Source organism: Myotis nattereri, assembly GCF_964212035.1.
Source record: "Myotis nattereri genome assembly, chromosome: 5".
NCBI classification, from domain to species: Eukaryota; Metazoa; Chordata; class Mammalia; order Chiroptera; family Vespertilionidae; genus Myotis; species Myotis nattereri.
This window is the reverse complement of record NC_138080.1, coordinates 62,506,362-62,520,145: the sequence shown is the minus strand read 5'-3', so window position 1 is coordinate 62,520,145 and position 13,784 is coordinate 62,506,362.

Below are 13,784 nucleotides of genomic sequence, written 5' to 3'. Positions count from 1 at the left end.
CTCTGTCAGCCTCACATCCACCCGCAAACTGATATCCCCTCACAATGACGGAAATAGGTGTTATTCGTTAAGTGTTCACTATGCTGTTATCTCAGTGATAAACCCAGTCAATGTAGCATCTCAGTTCATCTTCATGGTTGGAAACAGATAGAGTTCATGCTTTTACAGATAAGCAAACTGAGGCTCCAAGTTATATTGTTAACAATACTACAGCTCTGCGCTACATCAAAGCCTGTATGTTAACTACAGGGCTGGGTACCTCCCCTACAATAGGTCCAAATCTTTCCGATTCCTTCAGTGCATATTCAAAATTCAGTTAAGAGGTCCAAGCCAAAGAATTGGGCAACTCAGATGTAGTGGGCTCCCTATTGATAGAAATGCTTTTCTCTATAAGCCAACGATAGAGGAGAAAGAAGAGAGGAGAAGGGAGAGAGGGAGGAGGAAGAGGAAAAGTCAACCTAATTACATCTTCGCAAAGGTGAACAGTATGTTAGTGTGGAGCCAGGCCCTGGGCCACCTGAGCTGCTCCTCTCAGGAGAGAGAGATAGAAACATCAATGATGACAGAATCATTGATCAGCTGCCTCCTGCACGCCCCACATTAGGGATCAAGCCTGCAACCCGGGCATGTGCCCTGATCGAGATCAAACCATGACCTCCTGTTCATAGATCGATACTCAACCACTGAGCAACACTGGCCAAGCAATAATAGTAATTTTAAGAGCATTATTTTTATTTTTATTTTTTTTACACCCAAGTCATTCAGTGAGTGGCCTCAGGCAGAAAGACAGGCGAAGAAACTGATGACCCCTTGAGGGTGGGCTATCACCAGAACAGCACACAGCCCCGAGGGAGCTCAGAGCAAGGAGCCAAGTTCAGGAGCACTTTCCACACTGTGAGTTTGTCTGTCGCCCTCTCAGAATGCGAGACATGAAAGCAAATGCCACACCAGCCTAGCTACTTTTCTCTGTCATCTGCGCCTTGAAGATTTCACAGGAGCTGATGGGCAGAAATGGCCAGCAGAGGAGCAGGAGTTCCTGGTGAAAGAAACAGCGAGAACAAACTTTGAAGGAATCCTGTCATCCCTTCCCTGGGCTCATGTTTAGCTTCCAAGCAGTTAGCCTCCAGTGCCGCCATTTCTTCGGCTCTATTCACTTCTCAACCTCTGAGGAGACTTCCTCCCCACCTCACAACCAATCTGTTCACAATGAGCACCACCCACCCACCCATAATCTCCAGGTTGTCAAGACCATGGCAAGTCTCTATTCTTGTATTTACCTTACTTAAGTCTATTAATTCTATTAAAAGACATTCAGGCTTAGGTTTACCATGACCTATTTTTGGTGGACTCATGCACCGTTTCCCATGTTCATCTCTAAAATTGTCTGGCAATTAAAATGAAGTTACCAGTTGGAGCTTGCAGGACCCACATCATTCCACTTTCTAAAAGTTGGCCTATTTTCCATCTTCTGGCATCCCCTCCAACAAGGTTACCATTAGTGCATTTCATGATCACTTCTTCAGCATTGTGGGATATGGCTACTCTAGGCCCTTATTCATTTAACACAAATATAGACCCTCTCACTATCTCCTCACGCCTTTTTCCCAACATTTTCCTACTCTTCTCAGTTTCAAAACCAACTACCTTCAGAGAATGAAGGAAATTTTCAGAATCAGATAGCTGTGCATGCACTTTGGTCATCAGATCAGCATTGGACCATTTGCCTCAGGCCTTTGGCTTGTTCTCCACCCACCCACTCCCACACTGTCCTTGCTCCAGGCAAAGCCCATCAGCCCCTTAGGGTGTGTGTCGGGGTTAACTAAGCACTTTGAATCCAACTACGGTGGAGCCTCTTTCTCCTTTTGGCCTATTCTATAAGCTTCATTTAGAACTGTTCTATGTCTTTCTCAAGTTCAGATTTCCTAGCACGACACTTACAGTTTCTTTCAGGCATTGGTTTATTATCCCTCCTTCCATCTTTTGTCCTGTCCTTTTAAAGCAAAGATCCATCCTGTGCTCCCTTCCGGTTCTGTCCGTCTCTTTCTATGAATCCAGCATGTTTCGTTCACACTTCTGGCCAAGCCAAAACGGTCATTTATCAAGCACGCATCAGGCACCTTCCTCCACCCATCTTTCCAACTGCTACAAACTTCACTTCCCACAACTATTAGCACATTCTGAAAATCTGCTCTTACACAAGCTCTACAGAATTGCTCACCCTGCTCAGGCAGGTCGCTGACCTGGGAATCTGGAGAAAATATGTATGAACCAACTTGTTCTATCCTTTATTATCTTTCATCTAAACTTAGAGCTCCTCCTTGACCCCAAACTGTACCCCATATCCTATAAGCCCTCTGAATCTTAACTGCTACAAAACATTATGTACATCTGATCTCGAGACAAGAATGTACAAGACTAATGCTTGCAGTATAGCAAAAGGAGTTTTCTTAAGCCCCCAAAGAAAACTAATACATGATTTTCCCTTGTATCCTACATGTCATTTGGGGCACTGGGCTCTATACACAAGGATAAAACAGTATTAAACTAGGCTTGAGCCTGCATCACTCCTCTAGAGAAAGCCCCAGTGCCCTCTCATTGACAGCTGCAAAGTCTCAGGAGTGAACATGTTATAGTAACTCCCGGCTCCAAGTTTTTACCTCCACTGCATCCAATTTATGGATGACCTCACTAGTTCATACCATGGTTTTCTGGATTTTCACTGAAAACAGAAAATATTCCCATAAGATGTTTGTATAAGACAATTGCAACCTTCTTGATTCCTCCTCCAGGATGAAGCTAGAGAAGAGAGGGGAGGGGAGAAGAGGGGAGGGGGAAATGAGGAGAATGGTCTGGGGTCTGAGGTTCTGTGTATGAGGCCTACCCTGCCTCTGGACCCCTAGCTAGGTGAGTATGACATCTTCTTGCTATGTAGGCCGATGGACTGGCTATAACTGAAATGGGATACACTTTTCAACCCCCCTTTTATCTCCCTTGCAAGCTACCCACACCCCATGTTTCCCTAGTTTGTAACACAGGCCCAAACCAATGTGTTAGACTTTAACATTGCAAGCCATACACACTTCATGTAACACCCAGTCTCCAGGATTAGAATTTGGGACTGGTCTTCAGCTGCCCATTGTATCAATTCTTTTGGTCAACTGCTTCTAGAAATGACTGATTACATTCATTCCATGTTTTGGAAATTTGTTTTGTTTTTCCCAACTTTTTTCTCAGAAAGTAGCTTGAACTCCAATTTTGAAGGTATCATGCAGTTACCTCCATTTACCACCCACAAGGGGGTAAACTAAATGTTCTTTAAGGTCCTTTCCAGCAGTAAAATTTATGACTCTATATAAGCACCAGTTTCACTATCTGCCAGGGAGTACACATAATGCTTTTCTTTTATCTGAACTATGTCAAGTGGGACTTCCTCTAAATCTAAAAACAAAACCATTTTATTTAGGGTCCTTTATAGAACAAATAGGAAAAAAAAAACTAGCTGGGATGTAAGTTTTTGTTTGCTGTAAGAACAGAGAAATGGAGTATGTGTGCCCTGAAATATATAATTTTTTACTGTTGGGGAAATTATCTCATACTGTTGATTTCCTACAAAAATAGATTCTAATAAACGTTGAGAGTGCCACATGATGGTTAATATTGAGTGAAATGACAAACTCTCAAGTGGGTGAGCTCTTGTTCAGGTCATCTCACTCTAAAACCTTGTATGTTTTATTGGGCCTGAATCCCACCGGAAAAATAAATCAATAATGCAGCACCTGACCTGTGTTGAAGGAAATTTGGAAATACCTTGTTCCACGGCGAAAAAAATCTCACAGCTGCAGAACAGGGCAACACTGCTCATGTTCTTTTCAGGATTTGGTGGGGGGGTTTTTTAGCCAAAGGGAGGAGAAAAAATGTGGGCCATGTGCGTGTCTCTCCCTTGTTTCCAGCTGTCACTGAGGCAGGGCTGCGGGGTGCTGAGGCTGCCGCAGGCTGACAGGGGCAGCACATTGCTCGCTGGACTGTGATGACACAATTCCAGGAACCTCTGTAGCCCTCGTTATCGGCTGCTGTGCTCACTCGATGCCACCTCTGCTCCCATCAGAACGAGGGGGATCACGAAATATAATTCCACTAATGATGGCTTGGTGGAAAGGTCGGATGGGTCCAGAACCAGTGCCCCAAAGGAAGAGCAACAGGAGGTAAAGATTGGAGGGTTTTTTATGGTGGTGCTTGAAGATAATTATAGGTATAGCAACCAATTCCAGAGAGAGAAAATTCAGCTGAGCCCAGACACTTTTCCTAAGGCAGGATGGCTCGCTCCCTTTTAACAGGCTTTCCCTGAGGGGAGGAATTCACACAGTGTCAGTCTCCTGGACTAAGGGACTCTGGCTTAGCGCCCCAGGCAGGCAGCGAGTGGGAACTCAGAAGCCTCAGGTGCCTGTTGCAATTTCCCATCCTTTTGTTTCCCAGGCAGCCAGGATCAGCATTACCTCCCGTGTGGCAGGTTCTCCAGGAGCAAGTAGACACACAAATACCAGCCCCCTACAGCTGTTACAAAGATGGTGCTGCCTGTAAACTGATTCACGACATAACAATATCGATATTGTGAATAACGATACTGACTCATCGTCATGCACTGAATGTTTACTGTGCAATCCGTTCAGATCAAAGGAGGCAGTCCTTCCCTTCAGAATAGCTTGACCCAGAATAATTACTCTGCTAAGCATTCTGAAGCAGTCGCTTTAATTCTACAGAAAGGATTACATTTTCGATGACCTTTTACTAGTAATGAGGTGGGAGTGGACAATAAAACTCCATGAGGGCATTTGTCACCGGTTGGCAATAACAGACACCAGGTTTTCATTTTGCCTTCTGAGATGTCTCTGATTTTCTTGGGTTCGGAGAAACATCCCTGGATATAGGTAACCATTATCTGGGTGCACCAGTGTGAAATCCACACCCTGAAAATGACTGTGAAGTCACATTCAGATCTTTGGACACCTAACAGAAAAGCAAGAATCCAGGTAGAAGAGTGTCCGTATGAGGAATGCAACAATCCAGTGTTTCCTAACTGGGGCGTGTGCTCGTGCTAACCTTAGCCAACGCAGAGGGTGGCATAGGACACGGACCTAAACACCAATGCATCAAAGGAGGAGAAAGCTCTTCTCGTCATTCCAAACACCCGTTTTATTTAACGAAGGACAGAGTCTCCGTTTGGTGCTTTTCTTTTTTTAACACTTCTTTTTTAAAACTTGCTAATCTTTCATTTTATCCAAAAGATGGCAGCCACCAGGTATCAACCTGTAATTTGATATTACTGTTGTGTCTTCATTGTGTGCGCTTTCACAACGACTTTACTTTTATGAAAGCTGTGATTATTGTTCTTTTATGATAGCAATATGAAGTTTCTCCTTAAAACAAATATGTATCGCTTTTTTTGGAAGTGAGTTTTGTTTGGGGAACAAACTGCCAAGTGAAAAATAATTCAGGTGGTATGTGAATTAGGCAAAAATAATGAAAGTGGTAGATAAATGACTGAAGTTTGGTAAACACCACAATGCCCCCTGGCCTCTATCCACCACATCCAATTGTTTTCCTCCCCATCTTGTTGTGACAATCAAAACTGTCTCCAAACATTTCCATATGTCGCTTGGGATGTAGGATCACCTCTGGGTCGAAAATCACTGATTTAGAGCAATATGGCCTCTGGGTAATTGTTTTAGTCAGAAGGCAGATAGTGACAATGTGAGGAATTCCAAGAGTGAAAACCATCAATCAAAGTGGTATGTCAAGTTAGAGAATGTTAGGTGGGTATATTTTAATAAAGACAGAGATTCCTTTTGAGGGTTTCTCTCACCCACAGGTTCATTCAAACACATTAAGATCAGCCATCTACTTCTAATAAAGTATTCCAGATATGAAGCCCCAAATCAAGGTTGCTGATGGTCTTTGCCTTTGCAATTCATGTTTCCATCCAACCCGACAGTTAGAAGGGTTTGTTAGCTTCAGGGGGGAAATGCAAGCTCGAGCCTGCCAATCTGGCATGCCTCAGTAGTTTGAACTGGCCTGGATTTTTTTTATGAGGTGTTTGGCAGCCTGAGTATTTAATTTCATTCTTTTATTTCATATTTTGGGTGCATATGCCCAGAGGCCTTTGGACAATTGCCTCTTTTTTAATAAAGCTAATAAATGCCCATAGGAAATCTACCTATATCTAAACTGACATAACAAAGCTGATACATCAGAGGGGTCAAGCATGAGAGATTTCAGCAATTTATATAAACGGAGGAAGCTGGCATGGATTTGGACTGCCTGGAGTTATTACTCAGGCATTGGCAGACTTCCAGGCTGTTCATAATTTTAAATAAATTCTGATCTTGGTGATGTGTACTTATTGATCAAGTTTTCAGAAAGTCATCACCATGTACTCTTTGACTACACATTGATCTGAAATCTCTGCAGTTCCTGAGAGAGGTCTGGCATTATATTAGCTATTATCTGTACCAGAATTCTTCTCTCTGTGTGAATCAGGCCTGTGGATAAGTGGCTCATTCTGTCCCACTGACCAAGGAAAAAAAGACCTGGATAGTCAGGCTGGAAAACAAGATTCTTAGGTCCTGTGTCTCCATTCATCACTAATTTTCTTTGATTATTCCAATCCTCAAACTCTCAGTTTCTCCTTAATATTAAAAAAGTAACCGGTATCATCGTTGGATAAGAAGCTCATGGTTTTTTCATTGCAAATTCCTGTTCAAAACCTGGTCATCTTCTTCTCTGAGGCTCCTGCTGCATCTCAGTTGGAACTCTTACCACCCAAATCCTCAGGAAAGTTGGCTGGCCAGCAGGAAGTTGTATGGGGTCTGAGAGGAAAAGAACAAGTGTCTGACACGCCTGCTACTCTCCTCTCGCTTCCAAAGGAATGCTACGCTACCCCTGAGCCCTGTTCAAACCTCAGAAGCTCAAATCTCCTTGTTCCCTAGCTTTCGCCACCATGCAAATCTATAATTATTTGTATCCTCCTGAACCTCAGCTCTTTATATTTTGTTTGGTGATTGTGGTAGCCAGAACAATGAGTCCCCAAATATGTCCATATCCCAATCCTCACAACCTATGATATGTGACACTATAAATGGAAGTTTGCTAGTCAGCTAACCTTAAAATAAGGGCATTGTTTTGGTTTATCTAGGCAAGACCAGTGTAATCTCAAGAGTCCTTTAAATGTAGGCGAGGAAGTCAGAAGAGTTAGTGGCTAAATGATACAATGTGAGAAGAGATTGATCAGTCATTATGTGGTCATGAAGGCCAAAGTCAGGGAACATTCAGTCAAGGAAGTCTCTAGAAACTGGAAAGGCAAGGAAATAGCTTTACCCTGGAGCCTCCAGAAAGGAATGAAGCCTCCAGAAAGGAATCAACACCTTGATCTTAGACCAGTGAGACTTGTGTTCTTCTAACCCGAAGGACGGTAAGATAATGGATTTATGTTGTCTTCATCCACTAAAGCTGGGGTAATTTGTTACAACAGCCACAGGAACCTAATACAGTGATGTTATTCCCAAAAAGGGTGATTGGTTACATACACCTCAGAAGAAGAATGGCTTGTGAAAACTGGCTTGTGAGAGCTCTCTGATTCCCTGACAGCTACAGATGTTAAGAAAGGATGAGCTGGAATCACATCGGCAGCAACTTTTCCAGGACCAGGTGTCTACCCTGACCTAGGATGGTTCCACCTGGCACATCCACTTCCTCTTCACATGCCCTTTTACTTGAGTCCAGGTTCCATCTGTCCTCCCGTACCTCCAGCCCCACCACTCATCCTTGTGACCCAAGTAAAAGAGAAACACATTTCTAGAACATTCAACAAAACGTAATAGGCATTTAACACTTCTTTTCTATAAACTCATTTATGATGTTGCCCCAAATATTCCTGTCTCCAACTTTTTTCTATACCTAGTAATTAAGTTCTATAATAAAAATATCTTTTGGATCTTTGGAGGTTACTTATTACCAACAGTACTGTGTAGTCTAACAATTTTATTCAGTCAGTTACTCAGTAAGCCTTGAGTGCACACTTGTTGCTGAGTGGATGCAGGGATGAATAAAGCAGTCACCCTCCTCATGAAATTTACAATGTAATATGGCATAGAATAGGAGAAGCAGTCACTCATTCTACAAATACTTACTGAACCCCTAGTCTTAATCAGACACACACTTAACTAATGCAAGACAGAAACATGAGTTCTCTAATAGAGACAAACAAAAGTGGTGGTGAGAAGATGAGTTCACTGACCAACAGCAATACAAGAACATACCACTTCTCACAACCCCAGCTACCCGATAGTCAAAGCACAGTCAAGAACTAGAAAGAAAGACAGCAAAAGAAAATAAAGTCTCATGGTCAAAAGATATATAACAAACTCTGAACACTCAAATATTTTGCATACAGGAGAGCCTCAGACACTTTCATACAGTGTCCACTTTCCCATATTTTATGCACCATTCTAAAATGTTCAACAACCTTTTGTCTTGGCCCATAGGAGATTAGAAACAGCATGTTAGAAGAGAGAAGGACTACTAAAGAAAGACAGACATACCAAAAACAAAACAAGCAGTAAGACAGCATGGCAGCAAAGGAAGGGACAGAAAGGCAAGAGCAAATTTTAGTGAAGTGGTGCCAATTATCTCAAAGGCCTTCAGCTGGTGCCATCAGTAAACCCTAAGACCACACCAGTCATATACACCAGCATCTGCATGTCTAAAAATTCTGAATCTCCTCGCAAACATTCACGGCGTGTTCTGCAAATTCTGTTTAGGAAAGCCAGGAAGGATAGGACCCCTTTTACAGAAGCTTCATCAGAAATTTTCTAAATCCTTTAAATGTTAGTGCTTTCCGGAGGAAAATTTTTTACTTTTCCTTGCACTGAGTACCCATGGGTCACAGGCAGCCAAGGAGCATGGTCAGTGGTTCCCTGCAAACAAGACAAGAAGGCTAGGGGTTTAGTGCTCATTCCAGCACTAAAATATACTAAATATGTCACTGCATCACAAGCTAAGCAGCAAAGATCTAGAATATCAATGCCTGCTATTGGACTTAGAGAAATTACTCTTCAGAGAAAAAGATTTAAGCAATCACCCATGCTGGGAGCTCATTTGCAAATGTCATGTCGAAATATAACTTTATTTTTTTTAACTATTTAAATTCATCATTAATGCCTGGCATTTTAGGAGGGTTCTGTCTCTGTTTTTACTAATCCCACTCTGGGTAGCTCTGTTTTTCATTTATGACTAGAGGCCCGACGCATGAAAATTTATGCACTGGGGTGGGCCCTCAGCCCGGCCTGCCCCCTCTCACAGTCCAGGAGCCCTCAGGGGTGGGAGGCAACCTGGTGATCAGGGGAAGGCGATGCCCCCATCACACCTCTGCTGCTGCCACTGCTGGCAGCGGAAGCCTCGGCCAGCCCTGGTTACCTGAGCCTTGGGTGGCCCTGGGCAGCTGGGCAGCCGACGTACAAGGCTTGCCTGCACCTTGGGCGTCAGTTGAACAGTTGACATCCGCAGGTGCCTGTGCCTTGAGCCGGCCCTGAATAGCTGAGGGGCTGAGGGCCGGTCTGGCTGCACCACATGCCTGCCACCCTCCCCCCCCCCCCCGGGCAGGGCTGAAAGGACTGGGGGACTCCAGCGGGGCTGAGGGAACTGGGCACCGCCATCTTGTGGCTATGGGCACCGCCATCTTTGTGAAGGTGTGATGGTCAATTTGCATATTCCCTCTTTATTAGATAGTATTAGAATGCTGAACTTTACTGGAAAAGTTCCTGAGTGAAGCACTGTCTTCAGCTCTTTCCCTTTATGTAAATCTAAGTCATTGTACCAGCCTGCCTGCCGTCATCCATAATATCAGTGCCCTCTGGGAAGAGAAGTTGCTATGGAACCCATAGTGGGGAACCCACTCCTCTGTGCCTCAGAATGGATGGGGAATGTGCACTAGTCTAGGAGGTCTGCCGTTACCACTGACTGCACAACCCCGGGATGTGCAGAGTGCACTTTCTCAGTGTATGCCTAAGAAATCAATAAACACCAACCCACAGATCCGGGAAGCGCCTCTAGTCTCACTAACTCTTTCGATCTCATACACACAGAAGCAATGAGCAGACTCTTTCTTTGTTATTTTTCCTTCCTGCCATCCCAATCTCTATTAAGAATTGGTGAGTGATAAAAATAGCTAAATGTATAGGCCACTTACTCTGTTCCAGGCATTACATAAAGACTATCTCGTTTCATTCTCAAAACATCATTATTCTGTCAGTAGTGTCATTCCCACTTTACAGACAAGAAAACTGGGACTTGGAGGGGCTAAGCAGCTTGCTTAGGGTAGAAATGGGTAGAAAATGGGGTAACTGAGCAACAAAATACCAGAGACCAGTCACACTCCTACCTACTGTATTATAAGTGAAAGTGAACATTTTGGGGCAATAGCATGTGTTACAATTAATAAACAGGCAACTGGAAACAAATTAAACATTTATCTCCATTTTGCTAGTGCATTTACAAGCTCTAAGAAGAGGTCATTTGCAGATTAATCTACTTTAAGATGACAATTTGCTGAAAGAAGGGAAAAGGTGCTGAAAAAAAGCAACAAAAAATGTGTAATAGGAAAAACATGCTAACTAATCATCCTCAAGCTCTTTCTGCCCTCAAAACTGGCCCTATTTTTTTTTTTAGGGGAATCTTTCCCATCCCTTTAAAAACTGTGCTATCTCATTGTTTTTTTTCTTGCACATTTCACCCAGGGCATTCTGTCACCTCAGTGAATAACTATTAAAGGTGTGTGCCATGCCACATGCCCAAGGTAATGAACTGAAAGACTTTTTGGAAAGAGCATGGACTGATCATTTTTCTTGTCAAAACAAAACCAATACTGTGTTGAGTTCTAATTAATTGGAAAGGTTTTCTTTCTAGACGCATATGATAGTAGAAATTGCACTAGACCTAAGCCTCAGAAATCCAAAATTCTGGCTAGAGTTCCATCTCTCAAAAACCATCTCACCTTTGGGAAAAGCCATCACCATCTTCTTTAGACTCAGTTTCCTCCTCTGTATAATGATGATAACACCCTCACCATCTCCCACATTTGGTGTGAGGATCAAATCCATGTAATTGTGATCCACATCTGTAAAACCCTATGCAATGTAAGGTAGTGTTATAATGATGATATACTACAAACTGCATAAGAGGCAAAAGTGGAGTAAAAATGTACCCAGAGAGTCATAAGTCATTATGAGTCTTTCCTGGGAAGCTGAAATGCTATTTTAATAGGCATAAGCCATTATCCTGTGGAGTCATACCTACTACTCTGTCTTTCATGTGACAGCCTTTCATGCATTTGAAAGAGCCTTCAAGTTCTCCCAAGGCTTCTGTTTTCTTGGTTAAATGTCCAGAGTTCTTCCAACTATTCCACATGGGACATAATTCACCTGACTTAAAGTGAACACAATATTCCAGAAATGGTCTGATTTCAATAGCCATTCCTGCCAACGCTGATCTGCATTACAATCTCCCATAAAATGCAAACTTCTGTTGCATTTTGTTAGGGTGGACTGAATATCAGGCATTTTTATTGTGTGTTTGCACAAAAATACTTGCATACCTTTTTTTTAACCCTTAAAGTAGTGGGTTACTTTTATCTACCTGAAAAATAATCTTGATGAGTTATACCTATCTTTACAACCTGATGAAATTATTTTGAATGATGACTCTCTTCCATTATATTTTATCTCTCTCCCGAGTTCTGTCATCCACAAATTTGATAAGCTTCTGTGTCTTCATACAAGTCATGGATTTTTTAAAAAAATGTATAAGACATACTGAAAACAAAGCTCTGTTAGAAAGTTTCTAAATACTATTTTCCAGGTGAATGAGTCTCATTAGACAAAATTCTTTGGGAATGGATATCAACTAGCCTTGATTTTCCCTATCTATATTCACGGCATATTTCTAGAACTATGTTGACCATCCACATGTCTAACAGGTTTTCCCATTTTGGTCATATAGACACTATTTTCCCATGATTGATCTTTTGGAACCTCTTTATTTCTCCGTAATTTTAAAGTAATTGCCAACCCCCCCAAATCCCTTATTGCATGTGCTTGGTCTCTTAATGGCCTGGGATAAAATCATTCATCAAAAACTTTAGGTTTTATATTTTAATAGTCAGAGACTACTAAATTATTTTTTATCTACTTCATTTCAACTACCTATTAAGTATTTTTGCTCTAGTTTGCTCAGTATCAGCACCATTCTCCTGAGAGAGAAAGCAAAATCAGAATAGAAGTTGAGTGGTCTCTGCCTTCCCCCTTCCATCTGTTTGCATCACACCATCTATAACAAGCAGAATTCTTGATTATTTATGTTATTATTATCATAACTCTAAAAGTTAAAAAATAGTCCTGGGGAAGTGAAGTACAGCATAGGGAGTGCAGTCAATAGCATCCTAATAACTGCATGGTGCCAGGCGGGTACTAGACTTACTGTGGTGATCACTTTGCAATGTATATAAATGTGGAATCACTGTTGTACATCTGAAACTAACATAATATTCCATGTCAACTATAATTAAAAATAATAAACCTTGGGGTTTTTTCTGTGATTTGTTCTTGTTTATGTTTTTCTCTTCTCCACCTGTCTGCTCTTGCAGAACTGCTGTGCACCCATGCCTTCCATAATGCACATTCCTAACTTCATCTCTAGAGCTCCCTCCTACATGAACCGTCTTCCTTTTGGAGTCACCTTTCTCTTGCAGAACAATTACCTGGTTGATATCATGTCTGGGCTTTCTGCCGTATTAGAGAATGCTGTCACACGATCATAAAATTTAGAAAAAAAAATTTAATAGCAGTAATATAAAAGTAATTTCAAATATTATTGTAAGTTATCATTAACTATAAATCTGTCCACTGGCTTTTAATTAAGAAGGAGAATGAAAGGAGCATGAGTATGTGTACATATTAATGTAGAAAGTAGCAAAACTCACCTGAAGAAAATCATACTAGTAATTGTCACACAAACAACCTCAGCATCCATAAAGAATCCATCAAATAGAAATCATGTCCAAAGTGAAACAGTAATATATTTGTTCATCACACAGGGCTAGACTGTATAGGGTTTACAGTGGTGAGACAGAAAGGACCTCTTTCTTCATGGAGTTGATATTCTAAGGAAAAGATATGCAATAGTAAGTAAAGAATCACCAAACAAAACAGATTGGGGATAAGAATGGCACTCTTTTAAATAAGCTGGTCAGAGAAGGCCCCCTGAGAGACTGACATTTTGAATTAGAATCTAAAGGATGAGAATTATCCAGTTAGGCAAAGATCTGGAGAAAGATCAATTCAGGGACAGGGATGGTCAAGGGCAACATCCCAAAGATCAAAGAGAACAAGGAGCATCAGTCAAAGCAAGAGAACAAATATCCCTAGCTGGTTTAGGTCAGTGGTTAGAGCATCGGCCCGCAGACTGAAGAGTCTTGGGTTAAATTCCAGTCAAGGGCACATACCTCGGTTGCAGGCTTGATCCCTAGCCCTGGTCAGGGTGTATGCAGGAGGCAACCAATCAATGTGTCTCTCTCATATTGATGTTTCTCTCTGTGTCTCTCCCTCTCCCTTCCACTCTCTCTAAAAAACCAATGGAAAAATATCCTCAGGTGAAGATTAACAAGAGAGAGAGAGAGAGAGAGAGAGAGAGAGAGAGAGAGAGAGAGAAAGAGAGAGAGAACAAAGTAAAAGTTCAAG